Genomic DNA, 14,855 nt, shown 5'->3' on the forward strand with positions numbered 1-14,855 from the left:
GGGGAAGGGGGGCGAAGAATAAGGAGGTGGGTAAAAGGGAGGTGGTCAGGAAGGGCGATAAAAGGAGTCAGAAACAGCAGAGGGAAAGGGAGTAGTAAGGGAGCAGATAAGGGCGCTAAAGTTAAGTTTATTAGAAGAGAAGATCAAAAAGGCAAAAAAGATGAGAAAGAAATATTCTTGGAGGAGAAATCTCCTTGCAGAGCCACTGTACGTCCCTAGAGACGCAAAGCAAGTGTGAACCTACGGGAAGGTATGATGGAACACAGCAGGGAACCTTTCCCACCCCTCACACTCCCCACCACTGTAAAGAGGCCAATAAGACCCATGTATCATTTATCATAAACAGGCATAAATCATAACTTATATATTTAGGCCTTGTTCACATCAAGCGCGTAGCAGGTGCAGAGCAGAGCAGTTGCAGACAGGATCAAAACTGCGTCCAATGTATTCCAATAGTATTTTTTGCTCCAGTTCACATTGCAGCATGCAGTTCCAGAACAGGTGAAAAAACTGCAGCAAGCCCTATTTTACCTGCTCTGGATCTGCTCTGGAACGCATGCAAACGCATCAGAAATGCATGCAAATGCCTGGAACACGGAAAAAAAGTGTGGCACAACCCACTGCACTGCGTGTGCAGAAACCTGAGCGGATTTGCTCTATATAATTGAGAAAATATATAAGAGCATAGCAAAAAATATACAGGTATTCAGAGAGCACTCACATGTAACCCAATAGGGGCAAATGCAGTACCCGCTGGTAGAGAGGGGTCTATATTTCCATCAGTCCGGAGTTTGAACAATTGTGACAATGTGAAAAATAAACACATGTCCAGTCCAAGTATAAATAGAGTGGATACCTGTTAGGCATTCTATGCGATCCATGTAATATGGAGATGGGGGTCAGAGCATCAAATAGTGCACAGTGCGATCCAGTGTAGGTATAAGAACTGGACGGCAAACAAAAGAAAGGGTAAAGCTAAGAGATCTCATGGAAGTCCCATTGGGCACATGAAGATGTCTGTATCTGGGTACCCTGGGAGGAGGTGGGACGACACTAGGTGTCAGTTTGGTCCACAGCAGGGGGTAAAACGTTAGAAAAGTGGGAAAGGTGGGCCTTAAGGCTTCTCATCCTGTCCAGCTGACAATGGTTTCACCAGACAGGATGTGAGAGAAAAACTTTAACAAAGACACAAACAGAAATAAAAAGCTGACAGGTTTCCTAGCCTTCCCCTACTCCACCAAACAAAAGCACTTTTATTTCTGTCTGTTCTGCCATTGAATATTTACCATTACTTCCTGTCTGGTGAAACCATTGTTAACAGAACAGGAAGTGAGGGGAAATGTCGCTACTGGAGCTCCAGATAGCACTAAAATCTGAGTTCTAAACCTTGCCTAAAACAAAATACTTTTGGCTGGACCTATACTTCACGCTGATTAATTGCTGCACAGTGCATGCAGCTAGATAGCTCAGTGTGGACTTATTATAAAGCTCATTTACTGCTTGTTAAGAAAGTAGGAATATTTGGAGGGTTTATAGCCTTGCACATGTTCACTTTAAGCAGTAATGTAGGCTGGTGACTGATTTATTTACTAGATCTTTGCTGTTGTTTCTGCAACATTGACTTCTTCCTTGGTAAAGTCTGCACTATGATAGATGAAATCACAGCTTCAAGAAATGTTGTGTGTCAGTGCCCTAACAGCTGTCAAAGTTCTATTTATGAAGCTAACAGCTAACAGTGCTCATCTAATGCTGTTGCATCATACATGGTCTCTCTGAGCACCTGAGCCCAGGATGAGTTAGACTACGGGAAGCCCAGGGGATTGTAGAAAGCGGAGTTAAGGAGCCAGTGCCCATTGCTGGGCAAGGTGGTTAAAACAGTATTAAACTCTCAAACTTGTTTCCAATAATGAATCCAGATCAGACAAATATACATTGCCCAGAAAAGTATTTCTTTACATTTTTGCCCAAGCACTTACAGTCATCATGTTTAAAAACGGCTCCATCTCTCTCTCATCTTCCCCGAACTTCCTGTCCAGTACAAGACCACATAGGACAACACAGTCTCCAGCAGCTGTCAATTTAGAGCTTGGAGAAGCAGGGAGGAGAGGAGTGACTTGCCTTGTTGTGTTTGTGTGTTTGCGGAGACACACACAGCTTACTAGCAAACACGAGGGTGGCTTCATATCTCCCCGCAAGGGAAAAGAACCTCCCTAAAACAGTATATCAGGGCCAGTGCTCAGGGGACTGGCTGATTCTGCAGGAAGCTAAAACTTTTAAACATCAAGGAGCAGCATCCATTGTAAGTGATTTAATTTGAATTTGAAATAGCTGAAAAACCTTTTAACTTTAATATCACTTTAAGGGGGCACTTAACTACATATATAAACTTTAAAGATATTTTTCTGTCTGGCATCATGCGTCACTGTACTCTATGTTTAAAGTGACACTAAACTCAGGCATTAAATCTTAAAAAAGTATTCAAGTACCCTAACTATTAAGAAAAATGTATCTTATTTGTGTATCACTCGGCTGTAGATTCTCAAATCATCTCTGAATTGGTGCTGACACTGTCCTTCCTTCTGGAGGGGGGCTACTTTTGTTCCCCATGGTCCCTATGTGTGTTGTAAAGTAGTCACCGCTCCAAGATCACTCCTGTGACTACAATCTCAATACAAATTAGTACACTAAATGAGATTATAATCCATCACGGGTGCGTTGGCTAATTTACTACACAGACATGGACCATGGCAAACAAAAGTAACCACACTCCAGAAGGAAGGACAGTGTCGGCATGAATTAAGAGATCATTTGAGGATCTACAGCCGAATGATATGCAAATAAGCCAAATTGTTTGTTAATAGTTAAGGTACTTGAATGCATGTTTAAGATTTAATTCCTGAGTTTAGTGTCACTTCAAGCAATTATTTTCTTATGATTCTGCTGTAGAGTTTTTTACCTGGAGATTATGCCAATAACCACTTCCTGTTGTAGGTGGACAGGCCACTGCTTTTTAATTAGCAGTGTTGTCATCCTGCCATGCACTCTCCTTTAGATAGCTGTTGGACTTCTTACCTGATAGACTTAATAAGCAACCCAACAGCCAACTAAAGGAGCACACAGCAGGCTGACAACGCTGCTGCTAACTGCAAGGAAATTACTTGCACAAAACAAAAGGGTGAAGAGTTTGGAGAAGGCAGGAGAAAAGTGAACAATGTAGAACAACATAGCTGAACTGGAAAATGATCTGAATTGGAGAATTTTTCCAAATCAACTATTTTGGCCTAGATTGTTCACTTCTCCTACCTACTCCAAACTCTTCACCCTTTTGTGAATAACCCTGTTAGTGTTGTCAGCCTGCAACGGGAAATGCTGTTGCTTGGCAGTATCCCCAGGTAAGAAACTTGCAACAGATTCATATAAAACAGTTTGCTTGATAAAATGTATACAGTGAGACATGATGCCAAACATACCAAAACCTACAACCCCCAATTCCAAAAAAATTGTGATGCTGTGTAAAATCAACCTAAAAACCATTGATGAACCAATGAATGAACCATTTTAAGAAAACAAAAAGGTAAAGTAAGTTGACAAAGTAAGTTGTACTAACAAGGAAGAGCTGGAAGATCATTTTGCAACTTATTAGGTTAATTGGCAACAGTTCCGTAACATGATTGTGTAAAAAAAAAGAGAAACTAAAGGTGGCCATACACTCTACAACCATCGCAAGACTTTAGTCTTGCGATGGTTGTAAAGGGATTAAAAAAACGTACGATCTGCCTATCTTGGACAGGCAGATCGCACTCTCGATCATCGCAAGCCCGCCCCCCTGAGGGGCGGGCTTCCGATGACCGCAATGCTGAACGGGCAGTGTGCGCGTGCGCACACCGGCCCGTTCAGCATTTATCTTCCGAGCACCGTTCTAACCAGCCGAGAATCGTACGATTCCCGGCTGGTTTTCGAACATGCTGGTTCGACAGAAGACGTGCGACCGTACAGTAGAAACGGTCGCACGTCTCCGTTCACACTGCTCGATTATCGTACGAAAAACCGATCGCATACGATTATCGTACGATAATCGTGCAGTGTATGGGCACCTTTAGAGAGACATAGTGTCTGAGAAGTAAAGATGGGCAGAGGTTCACCAATCTGTGAAAAGCTGCATCTAAAAATTGTCAAACAATTTCAGAATAATGTTCCTCAATGCAAAATTGCAAAGACTATAAATATATTATTGTCTACAGTACATAATATCATCAAAAGATCCAGAGAATCTGGAGAAACCTCTGGGCGCAAGGGACAAGGCCGAAACGTAGTATTTGATGCCTGTGATGTCCGGGCCCTCAGACGGCACTGCAATAAAAACAGGCATGATTCTGTGATGGACATCACTACATGGGCTCAGGAATACTTCCAAAAATCACTCTGTGAACCCTGCAATTTCATCCAAAAATGCAAGTTGAAAGCTCTATCGTGCAAAGAAGAAGCCATGTCTGAACATAATCCAGAAGCACCACTGTCTTCTCGGGGTTCTTTTGACATTCTTGTTGGCAACTGTGGGCGTTGCGTCCTCCGGACTAAAGAGGAGAGGGACCTTTTGACTTGTTATCAGCGCTCAGTACAAAAGCCTGCATCTCTGATGCATCTGGAAAGGCACCGTCAATGCTGAAAAATATGTCCAGGTTTTAGAGCAGCATATGTTCCCGTCCCAATGACTTATTTTTCAGGGAAAGCCTTTTATATTTCAGCAGGACAATGCTATGCCACATACTGCATCTATGACAACAGCATGGCTTCGTAGTAGAAGAGTCCCAGTGCTTATGTGGCCTGCCTGCAGTCCAGACCTTTCACCAACTGAATCTTGAAACAAAAAATCCGACAAAGAAAACCCAGGACTGTTGAGCAGTTAGAATCCTATATCAGGCAAGAATGGGGCAACATTCCTCTCCCTAAACTCCAGCAAATGGTCTCCTCAGTTTCCAGACATTTACAGAGTGTTGTTAAAAGAAGAAGTGATGCTACACCGTGGTAAACATGGCCCTGTGCCAACTTTCTTGAGACGTGTTGTTGCCATCAATTTCCTAATTACCTTATTTTTTTCTTAAAATGGTACATTTTCTCAGTTTAAACATTTGATATGTTTTCTATTTTCTTGTGAATAAAATATGGGGTTATGAGATTTGCAAATCATTCCATTCTGTTTTTTACACAACATCCCAATTTTTTTTTCATACACTTTCAGGACTCAGAATCAGAAAGTGTGAGAGTAAAGCAGCACTCATTGTAAAATAGTAAATGCTCTGCAAGTGTAAGTATTTCACAATCACAGCATTTTACACCTGACATGTCTATGTTATTATTAATCATCATACATAGAGGGATGCATTGGTAGAATTGGATTTTTAAGTGTAACGGTCCGCTTTAAATAAAAACTGATATAATTTACAATAGGCTGATCACGTACACAAATAGATGACATGTACAAAAAAAAAGCTATAAATTCCCTTTAATATAGTATAAAAGGCTATTGATTTGTGATTAGGATCAGAAGTAAAATTATTTTCCCTCTTGACCCTGGAGTTCTTTAAAAAATAATGCTTTTGCTCTTCTAAGTTCTGTGTTGTGTATTCCTATTTGTAAGCAATATTCCCTCATGTCCTGTGCTGCAGAATATGTCGACAGTGTAGAAATAGCAGATAATCATAAGAGTCCCTCATTCACAGCAAGTAATACATTTCTGTAAGAAATTGCCTTGTCAGTTTTAGTATGCAAAGTGATCTCTCCAGCATCATAAAACACATTCGTGTTCTGTTTTTCTTGCCCTTCTATTCATTCTGTAAAACTTGTGATCTATTGTGTACTTGCCAGGAGAATCCTTACCGGCTGGTGCTTATCTGATGCGCAGATTAACTTTCGTCAGGCACGAGTTATATTATTTATCTGATTTATGCTTTGTTTTTTTGTGACTGCTCATAATTGGATAGTAAGAACAAGTTCATTTTTATCATTTATGGAGAAAGGAATCATAATCAGAATTTGCAGGACTGGCCTTTTCATTAGGCGGCACATATTAGAGTTGGTCATAACTGTCGAACTTTCAGGCATGCTTATCCACATATGAGGAATAATAGGCAAGCAATTTTAGTGTACTGTAAGACATGACTGCTGAGTAATGACATGTAGTAGGGAATGTAGTTTGTTTATGAAGGATGGTTGCTGCCTTTAGGCCTAGATTGGTTGGCAAGCCTTAGAGGACCAGGCTTTGGCAGCAGGATTGCATCCTATTACCCCTTTGACAAATGGGGTAATGATACGATCAACTGCCCTTACATAAAAGAAGTAACAGTAGTTTTCAAACCCAAAATCTAGAATGCATTAGTAAGTAGGTTAAATCTGAAACTCTGATCAGAATTTATTTTGGCACGTGTATAAGGCTGGCCAAACACTTATTATATAGCGCCAACAGTTTGCGTAGCGCTTTACAATATAAGGAAGACATTACAATCACAATACAATTCAAGACAAGATGGTAAGGAGGGCCCTGCCCCTGAGGGCTTACAATCTAAAAGGGAGGGGCAAGTGATACTTGAGGAGGTAGCTGTGTGGGGATGAATTGTTTGAGAAAGTGATAGTTCAGTGGTTAGGTTGAGGGGGGTTAGGCTTCCCTGAAGAGATGGGTCTTAAGGGATCGCCTAATGGCAGTCAGAGTGGGAGACAGACAGGCAGGTTGGGATAAAGAGTGGATGGGAGAGACTCTAGTAAAGTCCTGGAGGCAAGCATAGGAGGAGATAACAAGGGAGCTGGAAAGCAGGAGGTCTTTTGAAGAGCCGAGGGGACGGCTAGGGTGATACATTGAGACAAGGTTTGAGATATAGCCGGGGGCGGAGTTGTGGATGGCTTTGTAAGTCATTGTTAATATTTTGAATTTTATCCTTTGGGCTATTGGAAGCCAGTGTAGCGATCGGCAGTCAATTTCACCATCCAGGCTAACAGTGGATGGTGAAAGTGCTGCTGTCAGAATACCCGCAGCAAGTTCTGCTGTTAGAATACCTGAACAGTGTTTGCAACTGATTTGACTACAGCCAACGTTTGTCCAAGAATGTTTGCACCAGCTTCTAACAGCAGCAGGAATTGGCCACACCTTAGCCAGTGTATGACCAGCTTAAAGGTGCTTTCTTACCTTGAAGGAATGTGCTCTTGCTTCCATGCAGAGGTAAACCTTCACTGATAAAACCATAATAGTTTTCATATTTGGAGGCCTTATTCACCTTCACATATGTTTTATTAGACTGGAAGCCGCTGTGCCCTGTATCCCCCAGGCCACTGGCCTGGTAACTTCCCCGTGGGCGGTTGAGGGAACAGGGTGGGGGCTGCTGGCAGAGTGGTGAGGGGACAGGCATAAGAGTTGCTGCTAGTAGTTTTGGAAGTATACCCATATTTTTCTTTACTTGTCCAGCACAGCCCCCTTTCAGCTGGAGCCAACATTGAACAACAACACTCAATTTATGTGGAGCAGAGGCAGTCTGGTCAGTAGAAGTCCATTATTCTGACATCCCCAAAGCTGCAGTTATGCCCCTACCTGATAGTGGGGAGAACAAAAGGCCAATGTTAGCAGACCTTAAAAGCCAGAGAATTACTGATTTAGGGCTTGTCTACTACCAACCAAATCAGCCATAGCTACTTGATGCTGACACTTGAACCTCAAATATATATCACAGAGGTATTCCACGCATGCACAGTAGTGACGTTGATGCCAATCCCTATCCAGCATGCAGGAGATGTCATTCCCACATTGTGATGTCAGAAATATTGCGGCGAGATCCTGATCTGTGCCACCACTTCCGCACATGCACAGGATTTTGCCACCATATTGATGGCAACATGCTGAAATATGACAGCGAGATTCATCGTAAGACTGGTAGGGCATGCGACGAAGGGGGCAGTATTAGGGGGGCAATACTGCACATGCGTGGCTGCCATAGAAGCATCATCATGTTGGAGCCACTGTCCATATTTGACAGAACCCACTTGTCCTCTTGGAGAAGTCCAAAGATGGGAGTTATTATTTAAAAATGTTCATGTAAAACTATGGAATTAAACAAAACCTTTTTGAGTATTATTAATCTACAGTATGCATTTCAACATTAAACGTTATACAAAAACAGCATTTTCCTTCCTGTATTTCTTTTTATATAACTATAGGGTGTGTGTGTGTGTGTGTGTGTGTGTAGATATATATATAGATATATATAGATCTATATCTATAGATATAGATCTATATATATCTATATATAATGTGGCTTCTAAGCATTTTCATTTGCACACTGTGCTTATTTTGTATTCTGACTAGTCAAGGCTTTTAAAGAAGTGCTTTGTATAGTGTTTTTACCCTCCAGGTGACCCAGTTAAAGAGAACCTGTCACTTTGGAGATAATGTCGTTCTTACATAGTGCCTAGTACAGCATGAAAGGGTACAGGAAGTTTCTGTGCATGCTCTGCTTACATGCAGTACATTGTGTGCAGGGGCCAGCCGGAGAGGTGTCCTACTTTCTACATTGTCCTATTTCTCAGACACTACCTTACCGGTATCTATGGTATTTTCAGTATAAAGATGAAACTCCAATCAGGGAAGAAATGTTCTCAAGCACTTAGAATGACCATTGCCTACCTTTAACCCTTTCCTTTGTCAGTGTTTACAGAAAATGCGCTGCTAAAGATATGTACTCATTAGCTTAGAAAGCTTATATATACTGTATTTTTCAGTGTATAAGACTATACTTTTTCTTAAAAATATTTACCTAAAAATGGAGGGGCGTCTTATACACGAGGGGGCGAGAGGAGAACCGCGGTTGCGAAACTGCCGATACCTCTGCAAACTAGCCTCACGAGTGAAACTTCCGATTGCAGAGACAAGCTAACAGGTTACCTCCAATCATGAGCCTTATGTACCTGACGTCAGCTGATGCTGTGGAGAGCCTGTAGCCAGTGCCCAGATGCAACAGGGAGCCCATAAAAATGTCAGAAAACAAAAAAAATACCGGTAAATACAGGTACCGGTAAGCGGCTGTCTTACTCTGCAAAATTTAAACTGGATGTAATCAGTTATGCAAAAGAGCATGGAAAATATTGATTTCTGAATTTTGGGTAAGAAAAGTGGGGGGCGTCCTATACATGGGGGCGTCTTATAGACGGAAAAATACGGTAGATATCATATATATGTATTGCTGCCATCAGTTCTAATACATGTCGAGAAACATACACAGCATTTATAGCCACACGGGCAATTCAGTCATCTTAATCCAATCATCAAGGAGGGTGTCAAGGCAAATCTTGATTGTCCAACACACAACTAAAAACATAATTGTGTCAGTGATTACTTACCTGGGAAATTGCTCATGGAACTCAAGGAACTCCTAGCAACCCCTGGAATTCTAATATTCCACAGGGCCCTGGGTAAGAATGTCTAGATTTGGGAATGGATAACATCTCCATCATCTGTTTTTTTAGTTGTTTTTCTTACTTCTGTGCCTTGTTGGGAAGATTTCTCTTCACTTTCTGTCCAGAGAAACAAAATAAAGCAATAGCAAAACATAGCTGGTTGTCCTCTTATATTAAGCGAGGAAATAAAGTTATGCAGTTGTATAGTTTCAACAGCATATGTAACAGACTAACTTTTGAGACTTTCCGAGTCCTCAAAAGATATCATTATAGCGTTGCTCAGTCTTGCAATCCGAGATCAATAAATCCAAATAGAGCTGCTGTATGTGTTGGCTTTTTTATTCCCATAGGATCTCTGGATGTAAGACCAGACTTTCAGCATGTAAGCTTTTTGCCCACGTTTTTGTCTGTGCTGTATACATCTTCCTGGTCATCAAAGTAGGAGGTACACAGCACAAGCTAGCAGATGCAGGGCCATTGACATCCATGACAGCAATGTTTGCTACTGGTATTAAGCAGTCATGGTGTTTTAACCTTTTAGCAAATACTTTCATCCACTTTTTTACATGGACTCTCCTACATGTGGAACACAAATAAGATTGTAATATATAATATTAAAAATGATCAGGTTATAGGCAGGTCAGACAAAATATGGAGGCACCTTTACAAACATGTGTATGCATACATGTTTTTGTGTATTTTGGAGGTAGGGGGCTGGTAGTGTGTAGAACAGCCTTTTAGGTTACAGGGAACCAAAGCTAAAAACTATTCTATCTCCAGCTCATGGTAAAATAGCATGCTCAGCAAGTTGTTAATATACATTGGCAGTCAGCGAAGTGCCCTCTTACACTGGTGGTAAGTGGAGAGGTGCATCCTTACCTTCGTAGTCAGTGAAGTGCCCCATTATATCAGAGACCAGTGGTGAAGTGTCCCCTTACACTAGTAGTCATTGGAAAAATGCCCCTTTACATTAGTAGTTAGTAGAGAAGTGATCTTTTGCACTTGCAATTAATAAAAAAAAGTGTCCCTTTACATTGGTGGCTAGTAGCCCCATTATATTAGTGATCAATGTCAGACATCTTAACTCTCCCGGACATTCCGGGAGTCTCCCGCAATAAGATAGTGGCTCCAGGAGAGAAACATTTTTATCCAGAAAAGGTTTACTCTATCTAGCAGAGTAAACCTTTCCCTGCTATCTGTGTGGTTTTTTTTTTACACTGGTGATCACTGTAGACCCCTCTTACATTGGTGATCAATAGGTTAATGCCCTCTTTCATTGGAAATATATATGGAAATATCCCAGTCTTTGCCTTTTTGGGAGGGCTATTTGCATAGTTTCCCAGTAAGCATTGCCTGAAATCTTTGTGCTTGGCACTCAGACCCCATTCACACTGAGCTACATCCAAAAAATTCAGCGATTTTGAGTTGAGCGACATTGAGCTACAGTGCACATTTTGTCGGGCTACGTAGTGCGACTTTTCGCAGGGACTTCGTAGCTGCTACATTGGGCTGTAACCAATCAAAAGTCTTGATGTGACATCATTCCTTACTTCTTATATTTCTGTGCCAAAGTGACACTTCTGTAGCACGACGTAGTGCGATGTTGCTCAATATTGAGCTACACCATTAATTTCTATTAGGCCAAATCGCACAAAATCCGCTGAAAAATAGGTCATGTTCGAGCTATAAGCTTGAGCGGCGAGCTACAGGCGACATTGAGCTGTGAGATGTGAACAGCTCCATTGAAATGCATTGGGCAAGCTACATAGAGCTCATATTTCAGCGATTTCGGAGCTGAAATCGCGCGATAAATCGCTCAGTGTGAACAGGGTCTTAGGCCCCATTCACATTGAGCGGATTGCTGTGCGAATTTTCGCTGCAATATCGCTCATTTTTGTTTGCGCGATATCGCAAGAAGTTGCAGGCCAATGATTTTCAATGGAGCTGTCTTCATGTACAGCTCCCTGTCGCCCGTTGCTCGTCGCGGTCGCATGTCGCTTCTACAGGACTCTTTTTTCGGCGGATTTTGCGCGATTTTTCGATTTTTAATGCAGCCCGACGGTGACATCGCTGGAACTTTGCCCCGAAAGTCGCGATATCCCGGCCGCACGGATCCGCTCCAAAAGTTATGTCACTTAGTGTGAATAGGCCCTTCTTAACTAGAGTTAACACTGAATCCTGTAATCCATAGATCACCTAGCACTCAGCCTGGAGTGCTTAGGACTTCTATCTTCCCTTTTCAGTTTTTCTATAGATTTTTCACATATGTTAAGAGGCAGGCAAACATTGCTAATATTACAGAAATAACTAAATGTTAATTGTACATATGCTTTGGTTATACTTCCTTCTCCCTGGTGCCACAGGTGCTGCCCCATAAGAGCCTTGTAGTAAATACAGTCTTGTCTTGCATAAAATGTATACATCATTGAGAAAATGATTTAAATTTCCAGGGAAAGCATGGAAAGCTTTGTCTATATTTACAACATAAATCATAATAATGAAAAAAAATAACAGAAGCCAGGCTTGAAGAACCCCTTCCAAGCAGATACTGTTTGTTCCCTTGAGTACTCCAGTTTGGCAATACACCAGACTGGCACAGAGAGTCCCATTTCTACAGAAAGCATAACCTCATTTTCTGCTCCAGGCACAGTGAAATAAAAGTCCTTGCCAAAAATGGCTTCTCTAGTGACTCAGCTATCCATGCCAAAATAAAAGAAAAAATGGTGTGATTGATTATCAGTTGAAAAGAAAACACATGCAATGTGCAATGTGAGCCAGATTCAATTGAATTATTCTGTTTAGACTTTAGAGTGCACAAATACCAACAAGTAAGATGTGAATAGCATTGCTTTATGCAATTTATTTCATTTATAAGGGCAGAATGCTATACAGGACCTCAGTGCTTAACAGACCACAGAGCCACTGACACCAGTTTGTATCCTGTAATGTATCTTCAACCGATACAAATTAAAGCCTAGAGAGTAGGGAAAAGTTACAATTTCTTTCAGGTTTTTATTGATGTCTGTCACTTCATTGTGTAGATTGTCCCTGTGATGCGTGTACAAGAAATGGGGAGCATGGGCATCACCAGGACAGGAAGGCATGGGCAGGAATATTGTCAAAAGTTTCAGAAATTGATGATTTACTTTACAGTAGGAAAAATCTAGAACATTAAACAGGTCCTGGTATATGAGGGTTCCTAGGCATTCCTGTGTCTACAGATTCATAGCTTGAGATATAAGGCAGTGCTGCCTCTCACTGCTAGTATGAGGAAATCTGATGTGAGATTTGGAGATGCTCAATGTTCTCCTTGCTGGAGGTTCTAACATGAGGAAGCAAAGCCCTGTTTCTACCAAGATGGCCACCTCCACACATAACAAAACAATCTGTTGGCTTAAGTTGGTCTTTAATGTTTTGGGGCAGAAGCCAGTTGAAGGTGTTTTCGGTTTCTGTAGGTTTATCCCAGCATGTTGTATTCTGTTATATCATTAACATTGTAATAGGAATACATACTATATCTGGTTTTCATAATGCAATCTTAGCTTGCTTGAAAACAAAATCCCTTTTATGTAGTGAAAGCTGCCTTCCATCTGCCCATCACTTTCAAGGACTTCCTCAATTTCCTGCTGCTTGATGTGATGCAATCTTGATTTTTCGAGATTACATACCCCATCATGCACTGCTTCCAGCAAGCAATAATAATGTTGCATTGTACAGATGTTGAGTTGTAGTTCAGGTGGCAGGCTTATATAAGGAAGGTGCATTTTCACATGGGCGAGTGAAACTGTGTCAGTGCATTGAGGAAGTACATCCTACGGGCATCTTCAATAAGCATGTTTACAAACTGGTAGGATACGGTTATTAGGAGTGCGATAGAACATATGGAAATTCAATATAGAACTATATATTTATTTTTAGTTTTTGGCCATAGATACCCTTTAACTTTGGGTATAATTTCTCCACTGGAGCCTCCTGTCTTCTCTACAAAGTTTGGGGGAGGGCCCTCCAGCTGTGATGCAAGGAGAGCTCCAAGGCTGGGTTCACACCTGAACTACACCACACAACACCTGGGACCCGTGTCCCGGGATCGTGCAGTCCTGTACAATGCAGGCAGTGATTGCCCCGCGGCCTCATTGATTTCACTGGGGTGACATCCGCGCGCCAATCGCAGAAAAAAAGTACATGCACCTTTTTTGCGATACACAATGTGCGGCCGTTTAGCCGCGATTGTGTTCGGAAGCGGCGGAAACCGTGCGATCCGCCCGGCGCGACTAGGGTGCCATTAGAAAATAATGGCACCCACAGAGCGATCGGTTCACACCTTGGTGACTCCTGACCGGAGGGAGGTGCTGCCTAGGTGTGAACCTAGCCTCAGCCAAACATCAAGAAGACTTTGTGATGACTGGCTAGAAGCTCTACCAATGTCTCATCTACAAGGACAACAGATACCTCCTTCTAAAAATGCATCACACAGAACTGTGTTCGAAATTGTCATAATCCAAAAAGGTGCAAGGATCTGTATATGCATATTAGCACCATGCCCCCGAGCAAGAAACCGAAATCGCAACAGTGGGCACCATGTTTTTAGTCACTGAGGAGGTGGAGAGATCACAAAGATCTTTCTGTGACTGGATCAGCAATACAGAGAGCAGCAGCACTTGCCACTTACATTCCTGACATAACAGCCACAGTCCTTACTGCCTGGGAGGGAGCATGCATTCAGAAAGCCAGGTGGGTGGTCACATGACTCCCTGCTTCATTACTTCACCCCTGCTGGAAGAGATGCCTCAGGATGTGTATGTATGTATGTGTATATACTGTATATATAATGTGTGTGTGTGTGTCAGTACTTTTGTGTGCACACCCTAATGCAATAGGCTTCACACGCCTATGGTTTGATGCCATGATGCGGCTACTGGCTTTTTTGTAATTATAGTCTGTTTCCTTCTTCACATTACTGCCCATGCTGTGATTATGTCTACATCCATATTTCTATAAATAATTCTATATTTCAGTGTACAGCACACCTGTAACATAACAGCTCCCCAGTTAAGCACCACTCACCGATACACCATCACTGCCCAGTGCTGCAGTTGTATATATTTGGCTTGCTACTGCAAAATCTATTTTTGCTTAATCTGGATTTATTTTTTTCTATGTAGAATGGTTTATTTAAATCACCTACGTGCTGTAAATTGAAACAAAAATATAACAGCTGGATGTTGTTTTGCTAGGATGCTGTACCGTTGGCCTATCCAGCAAAAGTTCCTTTATCCGTTTATTGTTCTCTACTGCCTGTTACGCCATTAGGAATATCCACAACCCACCCACTGAAAGTTATGCCCAGAGCAAAAAAAATAAAATAAGCGGAGGGCATGCATGACTAGGTGAATAGGGGAGACAAAGTGCACAAAGGGTTA

The 14,855-nt window shown here is 41.8% G+C and overlaps 1 protein-coding gene across 2 annotated transcripts in view; it reads left to right on the plus strand.

Annotated features, from left to right (window-relative positions):
- The window catches only part of PARP8 (poly(ADP-ribose) polymerase family member 8), a 179,014-nt gene that overhangs the window by 55,650 nt on the left and 108,509 nt on the right, over window positions 1-14,855 (plus strand). The gene's annotated exons all lie outside the window — the stretch shown is intronic.

This window comes from Nanorana parkeri, unplaced genomic scaffold, assembly GCF_000935625.1.
Source record: "Nanorana parkeri isolate BGI_ZX_2015 unplaced genomic scaffold, ASM93562v1 scaffold752, whole genome shotgun sequence".
Lineage (NCBI taxonomy): Eukaryota > Metazoa > Chordata > Amphibia > Anura > Dicroglossidae > Nanorana > Nanorana parkeri.